The sequence below is a fragment of the Triticum dicoccoides genome, chromosome 7B (genome assembly GCF_002162155.2).
Source record: "Triticum dicoccoides isolate Atlit2015 ecotype Zavitan chromosome 7B, WEW_v2.0, whole genome shotgun sequence".
In the NCBI taxonomy this organism is placed as follows: Eukaryota; Viridiplantae; Streptophyta; class Magnoliopsida; order Poales; family Poaceae; genus Triticum; species Triticum dicoccoides.
In genome coordinates, this window is record NC_041393.1 from 709,132,901 (window position 1) to 709,160,434 (window position 27,534).

The following is a 27,534-nucleotide window of genomic DNA, read 5'->3' on the forward strand; positions in this document are numbered from 1 at the left end:
GGGTTCCGGTAACCTCCCGGTACTCCGGTAAAATGCCGATTTCACCCGGAACCATTCCGATGTCCAAACATAGGCTTCCAATATATCAATATTTATGTCTCGACCATTCCGAGACTCCTCGTCATGTCCGTGATCACATCCGGGACTCCGAACAAACTTCGGTACATCAAAACATGTAAACTCATAATAAAACTGTCATCGAAACGTTAAGCGTGCGGACCCTACGGGTTCGAGAACTATGTAGACATGACCTAAAACCATTCTCGGTCAATAACCAATAGAGAGACCTGGATGCCCATATTGGTTCCTACATATTCTACGAAGATCTTTATCGGTCAAACCGCATAACAACATACGTTGTTCCCTTTGTCATCGGTATGTTACTTGCTCGAGATTTGATCATCGGTATCCAATACCTAGTTCAATCTCGTTACCGGCAAGTCTCTTTACTCGTTCTGTAATACGTCATCTCATAACTAACTTATTAGTAATACTGCTTGCAAGGCTTAAGTGATGAGTATTACCGAGAAGGCCCAGAGCTACCTCTTCGACAATCGGAGTGACAAAACCTAATCTCGAAATACGCCAACTCAACATGTACCTTCGGAGACACCTGTAGTACTCCTTTATAATCACCCAGTTACATTGTGACATTTGGTAGTACCCAAAGTGTTCTTCCGGTAAACGGGAGTTGCATATTTCTCATAGTTGCAGGAACATGTATAAGTCATGAAGAAAGCAATACCAGAATACTAAACGATCAAGTGCTAAGCTAATGGGATAGGTCATGTCAATCACATCATTCTTCTAATGATGTGATCCCATTAATCAAATGACAAAACATGTCTATGGTTAGGAAACATAACCATCTTTGATTAATGAGCTAGTCAAGTAGAGGCATACTAGTGACTATATGTTTGTCTATGTATTCAAACATGTATCATGTTTCCGGTTAATACAATTCTAGCATGAATAATAAACATTTATCATGATATGAGGAAATAAATAATAACTTTATTATTGCCTCTAGGGCATATTTCCTTCAAACATTGTATTGAGATCCAAAAAGAGAGAAGAAGCCATCTAGCTAATAACTATGGACCCGTAGGTCTGTGGTAAACTACTCACAACTTATCGGAGGGGCAAGGATGTTGATGTAGAGGCCCTCCGTGGTCGATTCCCCCTCCGGCAGAGTGCCGGCGAAGGCTCCAAGATGGGATCTCACGGATACAGAAGGTTACGACGGTGGAAATTGTGTTTCGTGGTGCTCCTGGATGTTTTCGGGGTACGTAGGTATATATAGGAGGAAGAAGTACGTCGGTGGCCGCCCGAGGGGCCCACGAGACAGGGGGCGCGCCCTACAGGGGGGGGGCGGGGGCGCCCTCCTATCTCGTGGCTGCCTCGTCTGCTTCTTGGCTTGCACTCCAAGTCCTCCGGATCACGTTCGTTCCAAAAATCACGCTCCCGAAGGTTTCTTTCCGTTTGGACTCCGTTTGATATTCCTTTTCTTCGAAATACTGAAATAGGCAAAAAAACAGCAATACGGGCTGGGCCTCCTGTTAGTAGGTTAGTCCCAAAAATGATATAAATGTGTAGAATAAAGCCCATAAACATTCAAAAGGGGTAATATAATAGCATGGAACAAGCATCCCCAAGCTTAATTCCTGCTCGTCCTCGAGTAGGTAAATGATAAAAACAGAATTTTTTATGTGGAATGCTACCTAGCATATTTCTCAATGTAATTTTCTTTATTGTGGCATGAATGTTCAGATCCAAATGATTCAAAATAAAAGTTCATATTGATAAAAGAAATAGTAACACTTCCAGCATACTAATCAAAGTAATCATGTCTTCTCAAAATAACATGGCAAAAGAAAGTTCGTCCCTACAAAATCATATAGTTAGGCTATGCTTCATTTTCGTCACACAAAGATGTTCCCAACTTCTATACCCCCGATGACAAGCCAATAATCTCAAACTTTTTCAATCTTCACGCAATACATAAGCGTTAGCCATGGATATAGCACTACGGGTGGAATAGAATATGATGATGGGGATTGTGTGGAGAAGTCAAAAAAGGAGAAAGTCTCACATTGACGAGGATAATCAACGGGCTATGGAGATGCCCATCAATTGATGTCAACATGAGGAGTAGGGATTGCCATGCAACGGATGCACTAGAGCTATAAGTGAATGCTCAACAAAAGAAAACTAGTAGGTGTGCATCCAACTTGCTTGCTCATGAAGACCTAGGGCATCTGAGGAAGCCCATCGTAGGAATATACAAGACAAGTTCTATAATGAAAAATTCCCACTAGTATGAAAAAGACAACTTATGAGACTCACTATATGAAAAACATGGTGCTACTTTGGAGCACAATATATGAGACTCACTACATGAAGAACAAGGTGCTACTTTGAAGCACTAGTGTGGAAAAAGAGATAGTAACATTGCCCTTTTTATTTCTTTTTCTTTCTTTACTTTTTTTTCTCTTCTTTTTCTTTTTTTTGGGCCTTTCTTTTTTCTTTTGGCCTTTCTTCTTTTTTTTCTTTTTTCTTTGGGCCATGCTCTAATAATGATGATCATCACACTTCTATTGATTACAACATATGAATTACAACTCGAAACTAGAACAAGATATGACTATATGAATGCCTCCGGCGGTGTACCGGGATGGTGCAATGAATCAAGAGTGACATGTATGAAAAATAATGCATAGTGGCTTTGCCAGAAATATGATGTCAACTACATGATCATGCAATGGCAATATACAAAAGTAACGTATATCATGATGATGATAAACGGAACGGCGGAAAGTTGCATGGAAATATAACTCGGAATGGCTATGGAAATGCCATAATAGGTAGGTATGGTGGTTGTTTTGAGGAAGATATAAGGAGGTTTATGCGTGATAGAGCGTATCGTATCACGGGGTTTGGATGCACCGGCGAAGTTTGCACCAACTCTCAAGGTGAGAAAGGGCAATGCAAGGTACCGAAGAGGCTAGCAATGGCAGAAAGGTAAAAGTGCGTATAATCCATGGACTCAACATTAGTCAAAAGAACTCACATACTTATTGCAAAAATTTAGAAGTCATCAAAAATCAATTACTACACGCATGGTCCTAGGGGGATAGATTGGTAGGAAAAGACCATCGCTCGTCCCCGACCGCCGCTCATAAGGATGCACAAGCCAGGTACACTTCATGTTACAAATTTGTTACACAACTTTAACCATACGTGCATGCTACGGGACTTGCTAACTTCAACACAAGCATTCTTTAAATTCATAATCACCCAACTAGCATGACTTTAATATCACTACCTCCATACCTCAAAACAATTATCAAGTATCAAATTGATCATAGCATCCAATTCACTTCCTATGATAGTTTTTATTATACCCAACTTGGATGCTCATCATTCTAGGACCAAATTTGTAACCATAGCAAATACCATGCTGTTCTAAAAGACTCTGAAAATAATATAAGTGAAGCATGAGAGACTAGCAATTTCTTCAAAACTAAGACACCACCGTGCTCTAAAAGATATAAGTGAAGCACTAGAGCAAAAACTATCAAGCTCAAAAGATATAAGTGAAGCACATAGAGTATTCTAACAAAATTCTAATCAAATAGGCTTCTCCCAAAAGGTGTGTATAGCAAGAATGATTGTGGTAAACTAAAAAGTAAATACTAATATAATACATGACGCTCCAAGCAGAACACATATCATGTGGCAAATAAAAATATAGCTCCAAGTAAAGTTACCAATGAACGAAGACGAAAGAGGGGATGCCTTCCCGGGGCATCCCCAAGCTTAGGACTTTGGCTATACTAGAATATATTGGGGTGCCTTGGGCATACCCAAGCTTAGGCTCTTGCCACCCTTTATTCCATAGTCCATAAAAGCTTTACCCAAAACTTGAAAACTTCACAACACAAAACTCAACAGGAAATCTTATAAGCTCCGTTAGTGAAAGAAAACAAAACCACCACATAAGGTACTGAAATGAACTCATTCTTTATTTATTTTGGTGTTAAAACTACTGTATTCCAACTTGTCTATGGTTCATAAACTATTTTACTAGCCATAGATGCATCAAAATAAGCAAACAACACACGAAAAACAGAATCTGTCAAAAACAGATCAGCCTGTAGCAATCTGTAACTAACTCAAATTTCTTGAACTCTAAAAATCCTACCAAAATAGTAAGTACTGAAAAATTTGTTTATTCATCAGCAGCAAAAATAATCAATGCAAAATCACGTTTCTGTGATTTATTGAATTTTTTCTCGTGAGCGCAAAGTTTCTGTTTTTTAGCAGAATCAAATCAACTATCATCATAGTTTATCCTATAGGTTCTACTTGGCACAAACACTAATTAAAAGATAAAAGCACATCTAAACAGAGAGTATATGAAAAATTTATTAAATAACAGCAAGGAAAAATATTGGGTTGACTCCCAACAAGCGCTTTTCTTTAAAGCCTTTTAGCTAGGCATTGATAATTTTAATGATGCTCGCATGAAAGACAAGAATTGAAGCACAAAGAGAGCATCATGAAACACGTGACAAACACATCTAAGTCTAACATACTTCCTATGCATAGGCATATTATAAGAAAACAAATTTGCAAGGCAAGCAAAAACTAGCATATGCAGGGAAGAAGAAAGAGACGATAGCAATTTCAACATGACGAGAGGTAATTTAATAAGATAAAAATTTCTACAACCATATTTTCCTCACTAATAATAATTACATGTAGGATAATAGGCAAATCCAACAAAATAGCTATCACATAACATATTCTCAACATGATCCACATGCATGCAAAGTTGACACTCTTCCAAGATAGTGGGATTAACATTAACTAAAGTCATGACCTTTCCGAACCCACTTTTATCAAAAATATCATAAGATTGAACATACTCCTAATATGTGGGATCTAAAGTTGACACTCTTCCAAACCCACTTTCAATATTATTGCAAACACTATTATCAATCTCGTATTCATCATGGGGCTTAAATAAATTTTCAAGGTTATAAGAAGAATCACCCCAATCATGATCATTGAAACAAGTAGTAGACATAGCAAAACTAGCATCCCCAAGCTTAGGATTTTGCATATTATTAGCACAATTGACATCAAGATAATTTATAGGAAAATCATTGCAATCATGCTTTTTATTCAAGGAGTTATCATGAATCTCTTCATAAATTTCTTCATCATAATTTTCAGATTCACAAATTTCAAGCAAAGCTTTATAAAGATAATCTAGTGCACAAAACACACTAGCAATTGGTTCGTCATAATTGGATCTCTTAAAAAGATTAGCAAGCGGATGAGGATCCATAGACCTTAGGTTCTGTTTAGCAATAAATAAGCATCTAATCCAACCAAACGAGCAAACGAAAGGGCAAGCAAAAGAGAGAAGAGATTGGGAAAGAGAGGGCAAATAAAACGGCAAGGGTGAAGTGGGCGAGAGGAAAATGAGAGGCAAATGGCAAATAATGTAAATGCGAGGGAGATGGGTTTGTGATGGGTACTTGGTATGTCTTGACTTGAGCGAAGACCTCCCGGGCAACGGCGCCAGAAATCCTTCTTGCTACGTCTTGAGCTTGCGTTGGTTTTCCTCGAAGAGGAGAGGGTGATGCAACAAGTGTAGCGTAAGTATTTCCCTCAGTTTTTGAGAACCAAGGTACCAATCCAGTAGGAGGCTCCTCAAAAGTCCCACGCACCTACACAAACAAACTAAGAACTCGCAACCAACGCAATAAAGGGGTTGTCAATCCCTTCACAGCCACTTGCGAAAGTGAGATCGGATAGAGATAGTAATAAGATAAATATATTTTTGGTATTTTATAATATAGATGCAAAAAGTAAAGATGCAAATAAAAGTAGACTGGAAGCAAATATGATAAGAGATAGACCCGGGGGCCATAGGTTTCACTAGAGGCTTCTCTCGAGATAGCATAAGTATTACAGTGGGTGAACAAATTACTGTCGAGCAATTGATAGAAAAGCGAATAATTATGAGATTATCTAGGATGATCATGTATATAGGCATCACATCCAAAACAAGTAGACCGACTCCTGCCTGCATCTACTACTATTACTCCACACATCAACCGACTCCTGCCTGCACCTAGAGTATTAAGTTCACAAAGAACAGATTAACGCATTAAGCAAGATGACATGATGTAGAGGGATAAACTCATGCAATATGATATAAACCCCATCTTGTTATCCTCGATGGAAACAATACAATACGTGTCTTGCAACCCTTTCTGTCACTGGGTAAGAACACCACAAGATTGAACCCAAAGCTAAGCATTTCTCCCATGGCAAGAAAGATCAATCTAGTAGGCCAAACCAAACCGATAACTCGAAGAGACTTGCAAAGATAACTCAATCATACATAAAAGAATTCAGAGAAGATTCAAATATTAATCATAGATAAACTTGATCATAAACCCACAATTCATCGGATCTCAACAAACACACCGCAAAAAGAGATTACATCAAATAGATCTCCACAAGAGAGGGTTAGAACATTGTATTGAGATCCAAAAAGAGAGAAGAAGCCATCTAGCTAATAACTATGGACCCGTAGGTCTGTGGTAAACTACTCACAAGTCATCAGAGGAGCAAGGATGTTGATGTAGAGGCCCTCCATGGTCGATTCTCCCTCCGGCAGAGTGCCGGCGAAGGCTCCAAGATGGGATCTCGTGGATACAGAAGGTTACGGCGGTGGAAATTGTGTTTTGTGGTGCTCCTGGATGTTTTCGGGGTATGTAGGTATATATAGGAGGAAGAAGTACGTCGGTGGCCGCCCGAGGGGGCCACGAGACAAGGGGGCGTGCCCTACAGGGGGCCCCCTCCTATCTCGTGGCCGCCTCGGCTGATTCTTGGCTTGCACTCCAAGTCCTTCGGATCACGTTCGTTCCAAAAATCACGCTCCCGAACGTATCATTCTGTTTGGACTCCGTTTGATATTCCTTTTCTTTGAAATACTGAAATAGGCAAAAAAAACAGCAATACGGGCTGGGCCTCCGGTTAGTAGGTTAGTCCCAAAATGATATAAATGTGTAAAATAAAGCCCATAAACATCCAAAAGGGGTAATATAATAGCATGGAACAATCAAAAATTGTAGATACGTTGGAGACGTATCAAGGGGGAATGCCTGCAGCTGGAATTCTGGCTGAAAAAGGAGCAAACATCGGAAACCTATTCTGCACTGCTCCAGAAATCCTGAAACTCCACGGAACTTATTTTTGGAATTAATAAGAATTATTGAGCGAAAGAAACACATGAGGGGGCCCACACCCTGACCAGGAGGGTGGGGGCGCCCCCACCCCTACTGGGCGCGCCCCTGTCTCCTGGGCCCCTGGTGGCCCTCCGGTGTCCATCTTCTACTATATGAAGGCTTTTACCCTGGAAAAAATCCTGGGCAAGCTTACAGGACGAAACTCTGCCGCCACGAGCGAAACCTTGGCGGAACCAATCTAGATCTCCGGCAGAGCTGTTCTGCCGGGGAAACTTCCCTCCGGGAGGGGGAAATCATCACCATCGTCATCACCAACGATCCTCTCACCAGGAGGGGGTCAATCTCCATCAACATCTTCACCAGCACCAGCTCCTCTCAAAACCCTAGTTCATCTCTTGTATCCAATCTTGTATCAAAACCACAAATTGGTACTTGGTGGAAGATCATATGTTTAGATCCTTAATGCATATTAATACTCCTCTGATTATGAACATGAATATGCTTTGTGAGTAGTTACGTTTGTTCCTGAGGACATGGGTGAAGTCTTGCTATTAGTAGTCATGTGAATTTGGTAATCGTTCGATATTTTGATGAGATACCTGTTGTCTCTCCTCTAGTAGTGTTATGTGAACGTCGACTACATGACACTTCACCATTATTTGGGCCTAGAGGAAGGCATTGGGAAGTAATAAGTAGATGATGGGTTGCTAGAGTGACAGAAGCTTAAACCCTAGTTTATGTGTTGCTTCCTAAGGGGCTGATTTGGATCCATATGTTTAATGTTGTGGTTACGTTTATGTTAATACTTCTTTTGTAGTTGCGGATGCTTGCAATAGGGGTTAATCATAAGTGGGATGCTTGTCCAAGTAAGGGCAGTACCCAAGCACCGGTCCACCCACATATCAAATTATCAAAGTACCGAACGCGAATCATATGAGCGTGATGAAAACTAGCTTGATGATAATTCCCATGTGTACTCGGGAGCTCTTTTCTCATTATAAGAATTTGTCCAGGCTTGTTCTTTGCTACAAAAAGGATTGGGCCGCCTTGCTGCACTTTATTTACTTTCATTGCTCGTTACCCGTTACAATTTATCTCATCACAAAACTATCTGTTACCTACAATTTCAGTGCTTGCAGAGAAAACCTTACTTATCGTTGGGTTCGACACTCTTACTTATCGAAAGGACTACGATAGATCCCCTACACTTGTGGGTCATCAGTGAGAAGGGCCACTTTATGGCTGAATGTGTGACCGAGTTATGTGATACTTGCCTCAAGCCAGCGCATGATATAGGGGAGTGCCCGATTCTGCATGACCAAATGCCGAGTATTACTATCTATGGAGTGTATTATGCTGAGTTGATGTTCTTTGAGTCTCTGAGTGCGAGAGAGATCCCAGAGGAGACACGGAGCCTGAACACTGGGGTTGTCAAAGTCACTAAAGGTGAGGTGTCAGAGGCTCAGATTGTGCAGAGGCTTAAGGAGTTAGCTCCTGGAGATTTTCATTGGGAGCTTATAAGTTTCTAGCCTAACATGTATAAGGTTGATTTCCCTTCTGTTGAGGACTTGCAGCAACTTTTGAGTTTTGGGCTGTGTAGAGTGCCTGTGCATCCTTGAGTTTCATGAGTGGAAAAGGGTTGAGCCACAGGGCAAGCCTCTTACTCGGGTTTGTCTTCGCTTCTCGGGGGCCCCTTCAAAGCCGTTGCAAGATGCTCGGGTCGCTGCTAGCTTGGGCATATTGGTCGGGAAAACTGAGAGAGTGGATATGGATTTTACCCGATCTCATGGGGTGGCCCGATTGCTGGTGAGTGTCTTGGATATTGACTTCGTGCCAGATGAGGTTAAGTGGACATATCGGGGCCAGATCTTCGACCTCGAGATTGAGTTTGAGGATACCGAGCTATTTTACTGAGGCTATGGCTGGGACTGATGTGGATATGCAGGATGAGGATGAGGGTTCTGGCTCTAAGGAGCCGCGAGTGGACGATGTTGGGCAACAGGTGCCCAACGGCTCGGAGTCCGCATCACAGAAGTCCAGGGACGGGGCGCCACCATCTTCTTCGGTGTTGATGAACACCCTCAGATTTGGGTCGTTTGAGCCTGCTTCTGCCCCTCCCAGACTTGGAGTGACCGGGTGGAGTCTGGTGATGTGCTTGAGCGCACGCTGCCTGCACTGGATTTTGCTACTGTGGACGGCTCTATGGATGGGGACTTCGCTGCGATTGGCACTGAGACATCTTTGGTCGAGGGGGGGAGGAGGATCCTGGGCAGGTGGTCCTTGTTCTCCCACTTGGACCGTTGTTTCTCCTCTGGTGATCTCGATTGCAGCTGTGGGAGGGGGTCCCGGGCAGGTGGCCTCGGCTCCTTCCTCTCTGGTGGTGGCCAGAGTGGCTGAGCCTTCGGCTTCTGTGGGTCCCGGAAGAGCGCTAACATGCACTGATAGGCAGGTGCCGCTCCAGGAGACGCCGGACTTGAGGATAGCATCGCCCTTCTGCCAGTGGGCCGAGCCAGGTAGGGAGTGTGGGCAGGCGGTCTAAGTACTCACCCCACCCAACGCGCCTTTGGTGGGAGCACCCTCCGTCGCGGCCCAGGGTCGGCTGGCATCGACGGGGGTGAGGGGGCCCTCAACGACGCGTGGTGCTACTCCGCTATCTGTTGGGGGTTGGGCTGGAGGCCGCACCCCAAATAGGGCTTCTTGGGAGGAGATCATCGCTTTTGGAGGGATTCCGGATCCTATTTCTGAGGGGCCACTGATGAGTTGCCGCCTCCAGGATCACCCGGAGGTTGATGATATACAGCAGTGGTGCGCTATGCGGGCGGCCAAACATCATGACATTCAGGTCACTACTAGTATGTCGGTCAACACTTCCAATTCCATTTTGCATTTTACCAATGATGAGATTATTCATAATGAAAATCAGTTAGGAGTTTCACTTGGTAGCAATGATAGCGAAATTTCTAATTCCGTAAACGATATCCTAGACCTTGAAGCGGAGCGCGCTTTAGAGATGATTCAAAACTTAGCTGCGGTCAAACCCATGAATGATTCTGACATAGATGCGTTGGGAGTCAGGGTTCTCGATAACTTTTGTGCGAATCTTGCACCATCCTTTCCTGAGACAGAAGAAGATGATGATCCTGTCGAGGCTGAGGTAGTTAGGTCCATGGAGCCCGGTTCTGAGGACCGGGTGGAGGATCAAAACAAACATAAATGCAAGTGGAAGCGGAAGATTTATCCCGCTTCGGCGGTTCATAGAAGTGCTAGGATCCATACCACTAAATAATTCCATGATGAAATATGAGAGGAATCTTTTGGAATAGCAGGGGTCTGAAAGACTTGGCTAAAAGAAGGTTTCTTGCAGATGCTTCTATTAAACACAGGTTGGATTTTATCGCCTCTCGGAAACTGGCAGAGACAATTTTTCTCCCAAGTTCGAAATACTATATCGGGAGGTGTCGATTTCGACTGGCACTGCCTATTTCCGAGAGGAAGATCAGGTGGGATCTTACTTGGGGTTAGATGTGAGGCGTTGGAAGTCCGAAGCGTGGTCATGGGAAACTTCGCAGTTAAGTTTCGGGTCGGATCAAAGGCCGATGGGTTTAATTGGGCAAATGTGGCGGTATATGGTGCCACACAGCCTGAACTAAAACCAAAGTTTTTGGCAGATCTTGTCCGAATCTGCGGCTCTGAGCAGCTTCCAATCTTTGTTGGGGGTGACTTTAACATTATTAGAAGGAGAGAGGATAAGAACAATGATAACTTTGACGGAAGGTGGTCATTTATGTTCAATACTATCATTGAAATCTTGGATCTGACAGAGATAGAGCTTTCGGGTAGAAAATTTACTTGGGCTAATGCTTTGCCGAACCCGACGTTTGAGAAGCTGGATCGAGTCCTAGAGAGCGTCGAATGGGAGCAAAAATTTCCCCTCGTAACAGTCCAAGCGCTATCGTGTGGAATCTCCGACCACACCCCCTTACAGTTTGACTCCGATGAGGCAATACATATGGGGAACAAAAATATTTTTTCTTTCGAATTGGCGTGGTTTGAAAAAGAAGGCTTCTTGGATCTGATAGCCAGGGAATGGGCTAAAGATGCATGAGGTCGGACTTCCTATGAGCGATGGCAGAATAAGATTAGGAACTTGAGAAGCTTCTTACATGGGTGGGCTAAACATCTTAGTGGGATTTATAAGGTTGAAAAGGAAAGGCTCCTTATACTTATTCAACCCCTAGATTTAAAAGCCAAGTCCACGATCCTAGAAACTATGGAGCTTCATGCTAAAATTGATGCGGAGATGAGATTGAAAGAACTTCTCCATGAAGAGGAATTGAAGTCGGTGCTGCGAGCTAAGGTTCGCAATGTTGTCCAGGGGGACGCGAACACTCAATTCTTTCACATGATTGCTAATGGCAAGCACATAAAGAAAAGAATCTTTCAGCTTGAGCAAGACGAAGGTTCGATTTTAGGACAGGAAAACCTAAAATTATACATAACTGAATACTACAAGCAGTTGTTTGGGCCTGCGGAGGATAATTGTGTATCCCCGGATGAGTCAAGGATTGAGGATGTTCCTCAGCTTGCTGCTGCAGACAATGATATTTTGACTACCCCATTTTCAGAGAAAGAGGTGTTTGAAGCAATTTCACAGATGAAAAATAATAAGGCTCCAGGGCGGAGTTCTATAAAAAGTGTTGGCATATTATTAAGGGGGATTTGATACCGATGTTCCATGATTTATTCTCTAGACAACTTAGTTGTTTCACCTGAATTTTGGAACGATAACTCTGCTTCCTAAGTAGACAGAGGCTATGAGAATTGAGCAGTTCCGGCCGATCTGTCTTCTTAATGTCAGTTTCAAAAATTTCACCAAGCTAGGGACTAATAGGCTCACGCAGATTGCACATTCTGTGGGTGCAGCATTCCCAAACTGCTTTCATGCCAGACAGAAACATCCTAGAAGGGGTTGTGGTCCTTCATGAAACGCTCAATGAAATTCACACGAAAAAACTAGATGGAGTTGTTTTCAAGGTGAATTTCGAGAAAGCGTACGATAAAGTCAAATGGCCTTTCCTTCAGCAGGCCTTGCATATGAAAGGTTTTGATCAAGCCTAGCGACGCCAAGTAGAATCTTTCACGCAAAAAGGGAGTGTTGGAATTAAAGTGAATGACGACATAGGTCATTATTTCCAGACACATAAAGGCCTGAGACAAGGTGATCCGACGTCTCCTATCTTGTTCAACATCGTAGTTGACATGTTGGCAATTCTAATAGGAAGGGCTAAGGAGGCTGGTCAGGTAGGTGGCTTGGTGCCTCATCTAGTTGATGGACGTGTGTCTATCCTATAGTACGCCGATGATACCATCATCTTTATGGAGCATGACTTGGCAAAAGCGAAAAACATGAAGCTGGTGTTATGCTTATTTGAACAATTGACCAGGTTAAAGATTAACTTTCATAAAAGCGAATTGTTCTGTTTTGGAAGAGCCAATGAGGAACAAGAGGCTTATAGGCAATTGTTTGGGTGCGAATTGGGGGCTTTACCTCTTACGTATTTAGGTATACCAATTCACCATCGTAAGCTAACAACCAGATCGTATGACTTGTTATTAATAACCAGATCGTAAGCAATCGTTTGGGTGCGAATTGGGGACTATGAGGATGATGATCGTATGACTTGTTATTAATAACGAGTAGAAGTTGTATGATGATAATTAGTAGGACTTGTTATTATGATGATGCATGATGCGAACATGAAGAGTTATTATATATCAGTGGGTGAAATGAACATGGATTGGATTGAAGTGAAGGCAACATGCATGTGGTGCAAGTCGAAAGTAGTACAATCCAAACTTGATCAAGTTAGGATTAGTATTACTTTCGACATGCACCACATGTTGCTTTCACTTCAATCTAAGCCATGTTTAGGCATAGCAGTAGCGTTAGTAAACCAAGCACGGATATAAGAAAGAACACTTCTCTCTATTAGCTAGCTAACAACCTAAATTAACCCCCAAAACACCTAAACCACCCCCTTTCAAAAAAAAACTCAGCTCCTGCCAGTTGTTGACGCGTGGATGCCTTTTGATCCCGGTTGGTGCCACCAACCGAGACCAAAGGCCCTCCTGCCTGGGCTCGCCGCAGCGGCCATGTGGAGGCCCATCTGTCCCCGTTCATGTAAGAACCAGGACTAAAGGCCTAGGGCTTTAGTGACGACCCTTTAGTCCCAGATCCACAACTGGGACAGATGGGCCTTACGAATCGGGACAAATGGCTCTTTTTCTACTAGCGAGGGTGTCTAGATCCAAATGTTAACTATTGACCGGAAAGGGTTCCATGTCATGCCATGTCATGTCCGCTTAGATGTGAACCTGAAGAATCACATGCTTAACGGATATTAATCGTGATCACTGGAGAAATGATAAATGGTTAAATGAGCTCCAAAAGAGTTTGGAGAGTTCCGAAAATGTTTTGCGTCGTTCCGGAACATTTCTGGGAATTCCAAAAAGGTATAACATGATTTCGGAAAGTCCGGATCTACATATGGAAAGTTTTGGGGGATCTCGGAATGGGTCTAGAGACATCCTAAAAAAATGAGATTTTATTTGTGGAAGAAAGTTGTGAAATACCATCATGAGATGACCACCCTTAGTGGGGCGCCACTTCCACTAGGAAGGGCTGGGCCAAATTGGGTAAGGAAGGGGAGTGTTTCCTTCCTTGCTCCATGTGGAGGAGTACTCCCCCTTGTCGTGGCGCCGCTCCTAATCTCCTCCTATAAATATGTGTGGAGGGCTCCCCCTAGAAGCACACCAATTCAAAGTGGATGTCTCACTCGTAGATGCACGCTCTCCCGATCTAATTGGTCTAAGTGTGTAGGCTTCTAATTTGATGGGCTTTAATCTCGTCTAGTTGGTCTAATAGAATTAGACTCACTAGTCGTCAACCCGTGCTACTGCACGGGCTAGTAATTATTAAAAAATAATAATGTTATACATAAAAAGTTTATTTAATTATATTTACTTTAAATAGCATACAAATCAGAAGTACGATATAAGTTTAATTATTTTTACTACTTATTTTCGTAACGCATGTAATTTTATATTTCCATACGCCCTACACTTAAAACATTGTGGACAATCATATTACCTTTGAATTTTCTGTATTGACCTTTGTGCCACATCAAAATATGTTCACACAATTATTTATATTTAAGGTTGCCTTAATTTGACAAATGTAAATGCATATGAAGATGCCATATCTTTATAACACTACTATGCATACATCATCCATGATTTCACTCTCTAACACTTACTATTGGATGGTTGACCACGTTTCCACATGTTGTTGAAATATTTTTCAAAATATGTGTGACCAACAGCCATTATCTCTCAGTAATTAGTTATGCCGATCACTCTCAACCCCATCCATGCGAGCTCTCGATGTGTGTGTATGTGGTAGACACGCGCATGCACAAACACACACATAGCCCTATCTAACTCTTCGCCGCACCCACTGGTCAAGTGCTCATCAGTTCAACATGTTGATGAGATGCACACCTCGCTATGGTCAGTGGCCCGGTTCAAGAGTATTCTTGTACTTTTAAACTTTTGGAAGATTGCTGAACTTCTTGCAGTTTTCTTTTAAATTCATAGAAGCCTTATATGTCTTATTATTATTTCACTATATTTCTGTTTTTCTGACCAGAACATTTTTACTTGTGCTGTAACATCCTAGATTCTATCCTTGTATTTCTTTAAAATTTTAACACTAAAAGTTTGAATTCTGCTTGCATATTTTTAAATCTGCACGCATATGTTTACAAGCTTACCCTTTTGTTTTGTGTAAGAACACCCCTAATTATTTGATGTCGGCCGTAAAGTTGTTTTACGTTTTTGAAAATTAACCCTTGTGACATCGCAATCATGATTTTTCTTAGGCCGTGACATCTAGCTCTTATCCTTCTCCATTATTCTTGTGAGAAGCCCGTATCATATTCAACGATATATACCTTTATCTGCTCACGTGTGTGCAATCAATTTTTCTAGAGCACATCTCTCTTTGTGACAACTACTAAATTGTATTTTTATCAAGTATAAGTATTCTGGTATTATGCGCTTATTCCTCGATTTTTACAAAAGGGCAGTGCTGGGCGCCGGCGCACCGGCCGAACCGTTTGGCCGGTCGACCCCCAGCCGTCAGATGTGCGTCTTATCAGCCGTCTGATCGAGCTCTTTTTTTCTTTGTCCTCCCCGCGCCGCCGCACGCCAGACGCGAAAGAACCTCCGCCCGACGACTGAGCCCCCGCTGACCCCACCCCACCCCCGCCATGGACGAGCTCAACGCCGGCCTCGAAGCTCGCCGCCACTCCATTCTCGCTTTCAGGCGGTAGCCGCGGTTCCCAAAAAAAATCCATCGCCACCGTCGAGCAACGCCGCCGTGAATGGAAGTAGCAAAAATTGACTTCGGTTCCAGCAAAATCAAACATGGTTGTAGCAAAAAAAAAATCGACCGGAAAAAACAGGGATGTAGCATCTCGTGAGAATGAATGTAGCATTTTATCAACACCTGTGGTAACAAAAAACTGACAAAAAGGTTGCATCAAAAGACACAGTCGCAGGTCTCGCATGTTCATGGAGATGGGATGTAGCAAAAATTCGACAAGCACCGGCAGTAACAAAAAAACAACATGGTTGTAGCAAAATCCTTAGCCGGTTCCAGCAAAAATACGGTGGGAGCAGATTTTGGGCGGGGTGGGTGGTAGCAAAAACAAGAGCCGGTTCCAGCAAAAAATATCTTCGATTCCAACAAAATCATAACATGGTTGTAGCAGAAAAATGACCGGAAAAAAAAGCAATGTCATGGAGATGGATGTAGCACAAATGCACAAAACACATGTAGTAACAAAAAACCAAAACAGTTGCAACAAAATATTCGCCGGTTCCAGCAAAAACTAACGTGGTAGCAGATTTGGGATGAATGGGTGGTAGCAAATACATAGGCTGGTTCCAGCAAAAAAAGCACGGTTGTAGCAAATCCTGCTGCGGCGGCCATGGACAGGAGCGCGGCCATGGACAGGAGCGCAACCAGCTGCTGTCGCCCATGGTGACGAGCGCTGGTTGCCACATGGTCACGCTGATGGATGAGCGGCCGCTCAGCGGAGCAGCGCGAGGCGGGTGGATAGTGGCCGCTCGCCGGAGCAGCGCGAGGTGGGTGGATAGTGGTCGCTCACCGGAGCAGCATGGGCAGGTGGTAGTGAGGCTTGCCGGAGCAAGGATGCGGCGGCCTGAGCGAGAGGCAGAGGCGATGTAGGCGAGACGTGAGCGGGAGGACGAGTGGATGAGATTTTTATGGATGGGCGGTTGCTGGGATAAGGACGTGGATGCGTGGGTAGTGCATGTGGGACCCATGAACACGTGGTGTGCGTGCGGCACTGCAGCTGTTGTGCTGTGTGCATGAGAAGAGCGGCGCGACCAGCCAAAAGTTCGGCCGGCGCGCCGGATACAAGCATTACCCTTTACAAAAATAAAACTTACATCTTGTGTCTGCATGTCTGAAATCACTCGGTTTCTGATGCACTCGTGTATTTAGAAATTTTGGATTCTTCAAATATCACTTAGGATTTGTTTAGCAAATATATTTGTGACATAGATTAGAAATTTTTCAATACTAATTTCTTCATATTTTCAGAAAAACAATGTGCCTATCATGTGCAAAATTTGGTATATATTCTTACCTGTGATTTATGGGCGTGATTGGTATAGTATATGTAACGTATACCTTGTGTGTCTGAACTTATGAAATCAGTCGGTTTCTGATGCACTCGTGCGGTTTAGATATTTTGGATTCTTTTGAGGATTTCTGCTGCGCTCGCGCGGTCTAGCAAATTTGGATTTTTTGAATATAATCTAGTATTTGTTTATATATTTCTGACATAGATTTGTATCTTTTTTATACTAATATCTTTTTATTTTAAGAAAACACTATGTGCATTCCAAGCGTGATACTGATGGGCTCTTTCCCCTTTTATCATTGCACTATTTTTTGTATATTTTATTTCACGGGTAATGGGGCAGATCGTGGATTCTTTCCGCTTTTATCGCTCGACTATTTACTTTTTACATTTTATCGTTGGAGTTTTTCACGTAGGCTATCCTCATTAATTTGTGGGGACGGATGGAGCCTTTCCTTTTTTTCACGTAAACCTTTCCTTGTTTTTTTAATGTGAGGCTTTCTTTTTTTTACATGAGGCTTTCCTTGATTTGTTTCAATAACGTTAGTCGTGTCAGATGCGTATTTCTATAACGTTAGAGCATCTCCAACAGCTGCGCTTCGCGCCGCGCGCAAAAAATCAGTATGCCGCGCGCGCTTCGGCTGATTTAGCGCGGCCGCGAGCGCTGGCTCCAACAGCCGTGCTATAATGCAGCGCGCGCGCGCCGCTCCAGCAGCGCACAAACATACAGCGAGCGCGAATCACCAGGCATTGCATTGCATATATGGCATTTTGGACACAAAATGAGTTTGAAACATTCAAAATGCAATGAACATGACATATAAAATTTGACACAAACAAGTTGATGAATAAAAGTTCATGCCCACAAGTTCATCCAACCAAGTTTAGAATGCAAATCAAGTTGAAGGCACAAATGAAAGACACATCAATCCTCTTCCTTGTCTTCGTCCTCATCATCTTCCGAAGACGATTCTTCCGCCTCCGAAGATGAATCTTCCTCCCTTTCCTCATCACGCACCGCATCATGTGAAGCTCCAACGGTGTTGGCAAGATATTCAACGGCATCTTCATGGGAATGTGTGAGGAGGCACATCGAAGGACATTCCGCCCATGGCGGCCGGAGGTGCACCCATGCCTCCCATGAGAGAAGCAAAACTCATGTCTCCCATGGCGGCCATAGCGTCGGGGGGGGGGGTGCTCCAAAGCCATCCATGCCTCCCATGGCGGCCGGAGATGCACCCATCCCTCCCATAGCACATAAACTGCTCATCATTCAACTCAATTGTTCGCTTGCGTTTGTTGCTCAAATGCAAATCATCCCAATCTTCACGCTTCTTCCATTTCTCATCATCCTTTAACACTTCATAGCAATGAGGTAAAGATCCTTCCTTTCCTGATCTTCCCCTTCTTGGTTGTCCTCGTCTCTTCTTTGAACAAGTTTTGTGCAATGTTGTACTACAAGAAAAACAAAACAAGTTAGCACTTCGGACACCAAAAACAAGTATGATGAACATGTATGAGATGCCACTTACTCTATCATCCTCATTTGTGCCACTTGGGTTAATCTTGTCAACTGCCTTTTGTGCGGCCGCCCACTTTTGACAATCGGAGTTGATTGTCGACCATCGGGACCGAAGTGATCTCTCGGAGCGGTCAATTCCACTCACGTTGTGAGCATCAAAGTGTTCTTTCATTCGCTCCCAATAAGCGTCTCTACTTTGATCACCTCCAAGGATGGATCCCTCGACGCTTGCAACCAAGTATTGCATAGTAACTTGTCATTGTTGGTGGGGTAATTGCCCGCTCTTCCTTTCGGCGCGTCGACAATGCCCTCACCCTCCTCGTCCATCTCAAACTCATGGTCTTCGAAATGGATGTCATTGGTTTGAGACCAATGCGAATTGTTGGACCCAACACCCATAGTTGACATGTATGCATCATCGTTGAGACTACAAAGTTTTTTGAATAATGCAAATAAGCTATCTATATGATGATGCATTGAACAAATAACTAAAAAATAAAAGATGGATTTTTTTACCTTGTAGGCATTTCGTCAAACACATGGTGCGTGTCGGCGGCCGGCTCAACGAGTGAGCTCGCCGGTACTTCGGTAGCCGCCACGCCCGTCGAACGCCCTGCAAGCTTCTTTCCCCTCGCCTTCGAGCTGCCGGAGTCGTCCGCCGCCTTGTTCTTCTTCGCGGATGTCTTGCCCTTCTTCGGCCGCGCCGCACTGGGGAGCTTCGAGGGTATTGGCGGCACGGGACGGCGCCGGCGCGACACCCCCCATCGACGTGATCATCTGCGGCGGCAAGAAGAGGCTGCGCGCAAGGCTGACGCTCGGCGGAGCTCCGGCGGTGGCGACGCCAACGCTCCCCGCGCTAGGGTTTCCGGCGGCGGCGGTGGCGGCAGCGGGGGTTGGGGTCGCGGCTGTACAACGGGGTGAGCGGGGTGCCGGCGCGTGCGTCCATGGTGAAGTCCAGGGCCGGCGCGCGCACGCGGGTCGTAGGAGGCGGAGAGGAGAGAGTGCGGCGCGAGCGCTCGAGTGTGCCGCGCGCGGAAGCGGACGCCCCAAATACACCTCCGCGTGGGATAGCGTATCCGACAGCGCGCCCAACTCGTTATAGCGCGCGCGGGATTTTTGCGCGCCCGCTGGAGCCACCCTCCGCGTTGCGCGCGCGTTAAAATGGCCTAATTTGCGGCGCGGTGCTAGTTTAGCGCGGCTGTTGGAGATGCTCTTAATCGTGTCAGATGCATATTTCTATAAGATGGAATCATCAGTGTTACGTAAAATTTCCTTTTATCATGATGTAAATTTTTCAATCTAACGGTTTAATTAATTTTGATGATGTGGATTAATGAGGATCATAATGCTGCTTCCAATTAGTAAATATAAAATAAGATAATTACACGAGAAGCGCCGCTAGGCCTTTTCTCTCTCTTTTGTTTTTCAGAGTTCTTCTTCCTGGGCGTCAAAGCTGTGCCAGGGACATGGAGTAACTGCGCTCGAGCTCAAATGAGCTCGTTATCCACAGCGTTGATGAGGGTCTCTGGATCTGTGCCAATATTTTATACAAGCACTGCTGGTCTCCAGGAAAAGGAGCACTGTTGCGAAATACGTACGGGGAACAATGGGCAGAGTTGACGCGCGGTTGGACGGCTGTTCCCCGCCGGCGAGGTGTTCCATGGATCAGAATCCGAGTCGCCATCTGATCCGTGGATCAAGAATATCACTCTACGGTGGGGTTGCTCCGCCATCGAATTGAATGTAGGTTCCAGCATCTTCTCATCCAAAAAGCGAGTGGCGTTGTGAAGGCGACGACCGCGAGTTAGAGGCCGGGAGCGGCGGCGGCGGCGATCGACCCTGGAATTCTTGATGTAGCCCATCGGCAGGTATGTGGATCCTTCCTTATCCGGCGAGATTTTCGGCATTTTTTGGTGCGGTGGGATAGCTGAGTAAGTGTGTTTTGGTTTTTCCCCGTGATTTAGATCTGCTGGAGAGGAGGCTGGAGAGAGTTTGGTGCCTGCCCCGGTAGTTGCGAATGGCGGCCTGCTGGTGGACCAGGCGGTGGCGGAGCCGGCGCTCGTGGAGCCGGCGGTGGTGGACTGGTGGTGCAGGAAAAGGATGCTAAGAGCAGAGATGCGCAGATCTTGTCGGGGAAAAGGTAGAACTCCCCTCTTACGTCTGAACTATCGACTGGGAAGATGAATTCCCAAGCACCCGGATGGAATAAGAGGACAGTGCAGAAGCTTGATTGTGTGTAATTCATAGATTTTAGTGTACAACTGAAGAACGCAGACACCTATGGTGACATGGGTTCAGATAAGATAGTATGAAGTGGATGCAGGAATGCAAGCTAAAAAGCAGGCGGAGAGAGATGCAGAGGTCGCAAGAAGTATCAACATGATGCAGAAAGGCAAGCTAAAGAGCAGGAGGAGAGAGATGCAGAGCTCGCTAGGAAGTATCAGGGAGAAATTCAGCTGAAGGCATTCCAAGATGAACAGAGGGACAATCAAATTGCTAAGATGTACCAAGACTTGTATGATGAGAATGGTGAGGGCTACTGGGTTAGCAGGATGATTTTTAGAACATATATTTTTTTAACTGTAGTTCTGTTGATGGAAGAAATTAAATGTTTGTGTGTGTTGTTACAGCGAAAGATGAGCAGGTTGCAAGGGCTGCTGAAGTTGTAAATGTCGGGGGGCCAATTGATGATGTTAGTATGGAACCAAGCCAAGCATGTGAGGGCTAGCATCATACATTTTGAGAACATATATTTGTTAATTTTGTATGTCTGATTATGGAAGTAATTAAAAGTTTGTGTGTGTTCTTGCATTAACAGGTGAGCAGGTTCCAATCCCTACTCGAGTTGTAAATGTTGGAGGGGCAGATCATAATGTTAGTAGTGAATCAAGCCTAGGAGGTGCTGGCCAGCAAGGTATAAGGCTGTGAGAATTTTTTTTGTTAGCGAAGTTCTTAAAGCAGTAAAATGTAGAACTAAACCTGTGTTGGTGCTGCAGGAGGGTGGTTCGGCTAATTTGGATGAAAGTAACAATGGTCGGAGGTTGCAACTTGGCAGCTGGAAACTGGGCTGTGGCTCATGCACTTTCCAGTAACAGCTTCGGTAGCCGGTCAACATGAGCCGCAAATGCCCGCGCTAAGCGCGAATGGCCAGATCTGTGCAAGGGATGGTGGGTTGGATGCTGGGCGGGAAGGTTCACTGCGGGCGTCGGAGCATTTGGTTGGCAAACTGAACCCGAAAGCTCCTGGGTGGGACTCAGAGGTATGGGGAGTTGCATTTGTATGAACTCACAAAATCAGTGTCTGCATTCTGAACTGATAAGCGTGGTATCCGCCATGTGAGGGTTCTAGGTATATTGATGTTAGCATCTGTAGGAAATTGTCAGTTGGGGCAGTATTTTTAAGATTGGTATTTTAAGTTGATGCAACAATTGTTGGAGACGCAATTCCATGTACGAAATTTCAAAATTCAGAAAAACAGTCTGAATGTTCATGTATGGAGCAGACTAGGTTGGTGATTTTTGAATGTAGTAAGCACTGGGTTCAGTACATCACACGCCCCCGATGTTGATATCAGAATTAAAATAAACTTTACAAAAAATCAAGTAGCTAACATTTTGCAGACAATTTTGGCTCTGTTGTTTTTCAATGAATCGATGATAATATGTGTGTGCAGAATTTAGCTAGGTAGGTCAGGCATAAGTTTTTAGATTGACACTTTATTGTGATACAACTATCTTGCTAGACGTGTTTCCATGTACGAAATTAAGTCATTCCGCAGATTCAAGCTGAATAATGATTTGTGGGCGTGGTTTATGTTTTAGTTACTTTAATGGCCTAATTTTTCATGCAAGAATTCAGAAAAGGGATTACGAGTATCACTTAGCAATCATTTGATGTACTCATGTTGTGCTCCTTTCATGTTTTGCTGCTTGCAGTGTCAATGGGACAACAATTCTGTTACTAGTCAATGTGATCCTTCTGATGTTTTAGATTGCAAGGAAAGAGAAGACAATGGAACATCAGACCATTTCTGTGAAAGAATATATGTTTTTCATTAAAGAGATTAATGAACTGAAAGCCCAAACGAAACAAGAGTACTCCAATATGGCAGGAAGGCTGAAACTAGTGAGGCATTCCATCAAAAGGATCACATTGACTAGTAACATAAGGCATTTTGTAAAAAACAGCACCTTGTTCTTTTTCAGTTTGAATTTCATCAATTTTCATAGTGAGCCATGTTCTATTTTATAGACTTTGAAGAAGGAAGCAAGTTTACTTTATAAAAACCTGGAGTCCCTTGATGAGAATAGAATAGAGGTTAAAAAATATTGTGAGGATCAGAGAGCAGCTCTGTTAAAATTAAAAGTTGAATTGTATGCTGCTAATGAAAATTAAATGACAGGATAATTAGACCAGCCCTCCATTGTTTTACCTAAACTGCAGGCCTGCTTTGGTTATTGGGGTGACATAGAAATGGTCGAGAGGTACTGGCAATGGAGGTGCACGTTCAGCTTCTTTCTCGTATCTATAGATATGGAAGACCTTGCTGGAAACACAGTGGTGGAGCTAGGCCGGCATCAGGCTCCATGCCACCTCAGGCCATCTTCAAGCACTATAGATGTTAGTAATCTAGAATAGAAATGATAGTCCAAAGGATTTTGTTGTCCATGTCGGTTCGTGGATCGGGAAACTTGCTTTCAGTGAACTACGACAGCAACCGAGTTAATGCATGGATAGGGTATGGGATGCAATTATCTCCTACCTCAAGCGTGTGGATCCTTCCATTAGGGAGAGTGGTGGCCTCGACGGACAAACATCTGTAGAAACAAGAAGGTAGGCGCTAAAGATGGAGTTTTGATGCAGCCCATTAAGTTGTTCGAATCTTACCTGTTTTTACGTGTTCGAAGTGATTTTGATTGGGTACCCTGATATGGATCTTACATTTTGCCGATTTTGTTACGCAGAACAACCATGCTGGAAGAGGTGACTGACAGCAACATTCGGATGGAGCCTCTGCACTACCCAGTCGTCGCACTGGTTGAGCAGCAGTTGGCGCCCAAGAGGGAAGTGAGTGCAGACAGGCAGATCTGTGTGGCGGAGGCGGCGATGAATGCACAGGGGGGAGGGGTCACCTTAAGGATCTGACCAGCAGATTGACCTGAAAGCTCCTGGGTGGACGTGAAGGTATGGCATTATGCAGATGTGCAATTTGTAGGGACACATTGAGCTATTCATATCTAAAAGTGAGACAGTATATGAGTGGTGATTGATTGAATGCTTTCATTATTATTTTTGAATAAAAGAAGGGCCTCGTCTTCCGATTTCCATTAAGAGAAACCATATGGTTCAGATCCTAATACAAACTACTACTAGAACTGAAAGGAAATAACAGATGTCCGCGGAGCTAGAAAACCCCAGGAACGTGCTGTGCTCGAACACAGCAAACAAGAATGATTTCGTATGTAAGTGGAAAATTGTAGAAACTGGGAACGTACTGTGTTCGACCCACCAAAATTGTAGGAACCGGTCTTGTTTGCTGTGTACGATGGAGGCAGTCTGCCCCTGAGTAAAGAGAGTTTCAGATTTAGTATAACAGTTTGTGCACTTGTTGTTGATCCTGATTGTTGTCTGGTGTTTGATTCTAAGCCTTAAGTATGAAAAGAATGGACAAATTAATAAGTTAACCCGTACACTTGTTAAAATTTGTTGTGTGATCTGAACTGCATGGATGTAGCAATGCATCCTGAGTAAACTGTTATGCGGCGAACCAGAGTGTTCAATTTTTTGGTTGCAGAATGACTTGTGGTGTTTATGTGATATTACACCTGACACTCGTTGTTTTCATGGATTATTTTGCACAAAGAGTGAGGATTGGTGCTGCCGAATCAGGAAGGATGCCGTGCCCTAATCAAGCTACTGCACTTGAGAAGGCTATTTACAGTTTTACGAAAAATCCTGGAGACAATGTGATTGTTTCAAAACTGGGTACAAGCTTTGATTTTGTCGTTGCAGTCCGAGCAGGGAATCAGCGGCAAGATATCATCGACAACGGGAGATGAGGAAGAGGTAGACATCAGGTAGTGGAAGAGCACTGTCGATCTGGTTTCTTGTAATGGACTGCAGATGAGTGGTGGATCTGGCCAGAGTTGGATTTAGCCGGTGAGGCGAGGCGTGCACTGGAAGATTAGTAACTTCCTTTTTTAGGGGAACTGGAAGATTAGTAACTGCAACGGTGACAATAAATAAAGGTGGTCGTTAGCGACAGATCCGCACGACTTCCCTCGATGGCTCCCGCTGCGCGCGTGGCGGAACGGGAGATGAGGAAGAGGTAGACATCAGGTAGTGGAAGAGCACTGTCGATCTGGTTTCTTGTAATGGACTGCAGATGAGTGGTGGATCTGGCCAGAGTTGGATTTAGCCGGTGAGGCGAGGCGTGCACTGGAAGATTAGTAACTTCCTTTTTTAGGGGAACTGGAAGATTAGTAACTGCAACGGTGACAATAAATAAAGGTGGTCGTTAGCGACAGATCCGCACGACTTCCCTCGATGGCTCCCGCTTCTCCCGTTCCGCCACGCGCGCGATTTTCTGGCGATCCCACCACTGCTCCCGCTTTCTTTTTATTTTATGGCATGGTAGAAAAAATGTGATAAAAATATTGTAGGAGGTGGGACTTGAACTCACTACCTCTTGATCCTTCATCACTTGTCATATCCACCTCGTCTAGTTTTGACTTGTGATTACAAAAAAGATCGATAAATATCTATACTGGTACATACTTGACTAGAAAAACAAGTCATTTTCCTTTCTTTATTTTTACCATTTTTTCTTCCCTTTTGTACATAGTAATTCGTGCATCATAGACAAGATAACTCATGCACTGCTGTAACATTTTGACCCTAGGTAAAAAATTGTTGTAATACACCCCGATAGCTTATATGTAAAAGAGTGTGGTAATTATACATCACGAACCTGATAACTCATTCACAAACATCGTGGTAACTATTGACCCGAAGAAAAAAATGTTGTTGGAACACATCCCGATAACTTATCTGTAAAAAGAGCATGGTAATTTATACACTATGAATCAGATAACTCATGCACAAACACTGTGGTAATGTTTTGGACCACATGGATTTTTTTGTAACACACGCCAATAACTCTCTATAAAGAGCATGGTAATATATACGACACGAACCTGATAACTCACTCACAAACACTGTGGTAACTTTGGGCGTAGAGAAATAAATTGTTTTTTTGTGGGAAAAAGGTTATCTCCTCCCTTGCGCAGACCTTCTCTTTTTTAAACTTGGAGCAAATGGTTTTGTGCGATGTGTGAGTTACCATGCTATTCACACAAAAGATACCGAGGGGATGTTTCTTCAACTCCCCCCACCCCACTCCCCCCTCCCCCCGGTGCCAAAATTATCAGGACCGGGATCCATAAGCTATCAGGTCTAGATGTGTGAGTTATCATGACATTGACACAAAATCTACCGAAAGGATATTTCATCAACCCCCCTCCCCCTCGTTGCCAAAGTTACTAGGACGGGGTGCATAAGTTATGAGGTCTCTATGTGTGAGTTATCATGCTATTCACACAATAGTTCGTCAACTCCCCTTCCCCTTCGGTCGCCAAAGTTATCAGGGCGGGGGTACATAAGTTATCAGGTCTGCAATGTGTGAGTTACCATGCTATTCACAGAAAAGTTATCCGGGGATATTTGTGAAGGAAATATGCCCTAGAGGCAATAATAAAGTTATTATTTATTTCCTCATATCATGATAAATGTTTATTATTCATGCTAAAATTGTATTAACCGGAAACATGATACATGTGTGAATACATAGACAAACATATAGTCACTAGTATGCCTCTACTTGACTAGCTCATTAATCAAAGATGGTTATGTTTCCTAACCATAGACATGTGTTGTCATTTGATTAATGGGATCACATCATTAGAAGAATGATGTGATTGACATGACCCATCCCATTAGCTTAGCACTTGATTGTTTAGTATTCTGCTATTGCTTTCTTCATGACTTATACATGTTCCTGCAACTATGAGAAATATGCAACTCCCGTCTACCGGAAGAACACTTTGGGTACTACCAAACGTCACAACGTAACTGGGTGATTATAAAGGAGTACCACAGGTGTCTCCGAAGGTACATGTTGAGTTGGCGTATTTCGAGATTAGGTTTTGTCACTCCGATTGTCGGAGAGGTATCTCTGGGCCCTCTTGGTAATACTCATCACTTAAGCCTTGCAAGCATTATAACTAATAAGTTAGTTATGAGATGACATATTACAGAACGAGTAAAGAGACTTGCCGGTAACGAGATTGAACTAGGTATTGGATACCGACGATCAAATCTCGGGCAAGTAACATACCGATGACAAAGGGAACAACGTATGTTGTTATGCGGTTTGACCGATAAAGATCTTCGTAGAATATGTAGGAACCAATATGGGCATCCAGGTCCCGCTATTGGTTATTGACCGAGAATGGTTTTAGGTCATGTCTACATAGTTCTCGAACCCGTAGGGTCCGCACGCTTAACGTTTCGATGACAGTTTTATTATGAGTTTACAAGTTTTGATGTACCGAAGTTTGTTCGGAGTCCCGGATGTGATCACGGACATGACGAGGAGTCTCGGAATGGTCGAGACATAAAGATTGATATATTTGAAGCCTATGTTTGGACATCGGAATGGTTCCGGGTGAAATCGGCATTTTACCGGAGTACCGGGAGGTTACCGGAACCCCCCGGGGGGTTAATGGGCCTACATGGGCCACGAGGGAGAAGAGAGAAGGAGCCAGGAGGGGGCCGCGCGCCCCTCCCCCTCCTAGTCCGAATAGGACAAGGGAAGGGGGGCGGCGCCCCCCCTTTCCTTCCCCTCTTCCTCCTCCCCCCCCTTCTCCTATTCCAACTAGGAAAGAAGGGAGTCCTACTCCCGGTGGGAGTAGGACTCCCCCCTTGGCACGCCCTCCTTGGCCGGCCG

The 27,534-nt window shown here is 43.9% G+C and overlaps 1 long non-coding RNA gene across 5 annotated transcripts; it reads left to right on the top strand.

The window, feature by feature from the left end:
- The first annotated feature begins 20,074 nt into the window (after window positions 1–20,074).
- On the top strand, window positions 20,075–25,132 carry LOC119341451. 5 transcript variants are annotated; one of them, XR_005165105.1, is made up of 7 exons: window positions 20,075–20,395; window positions 20,492–21,056; window positions 21,158–21,244; window positions 21,346–21,441; window positions 21,524–23,360; window positions 23,492–23,711; window positions 24,391–25,132. It is a non-coding gene; the product is annotated as an uncharacterized LOC119341451 (long non-coding RNA). The 5 variants fall into 5 exon arrangements; XR_005165106.1 differs by lacking the exon at window positions 24,391–25,132 and having other exon boundaries at window positions 21,524–21,786; window positions 22,971–23,360; window positions 23,492–23,802; XR_005165108.1 differs by lacking the exon at window positions 24,391–25,132 and having other exon boundaries at window positions 20,492–20,667; window positions 20,851–21,056; window positions 23,492–23,802.
- The last annotated feature ends 2,402 nt before the right edge of the window (window positions 25,133–27,534 follow it).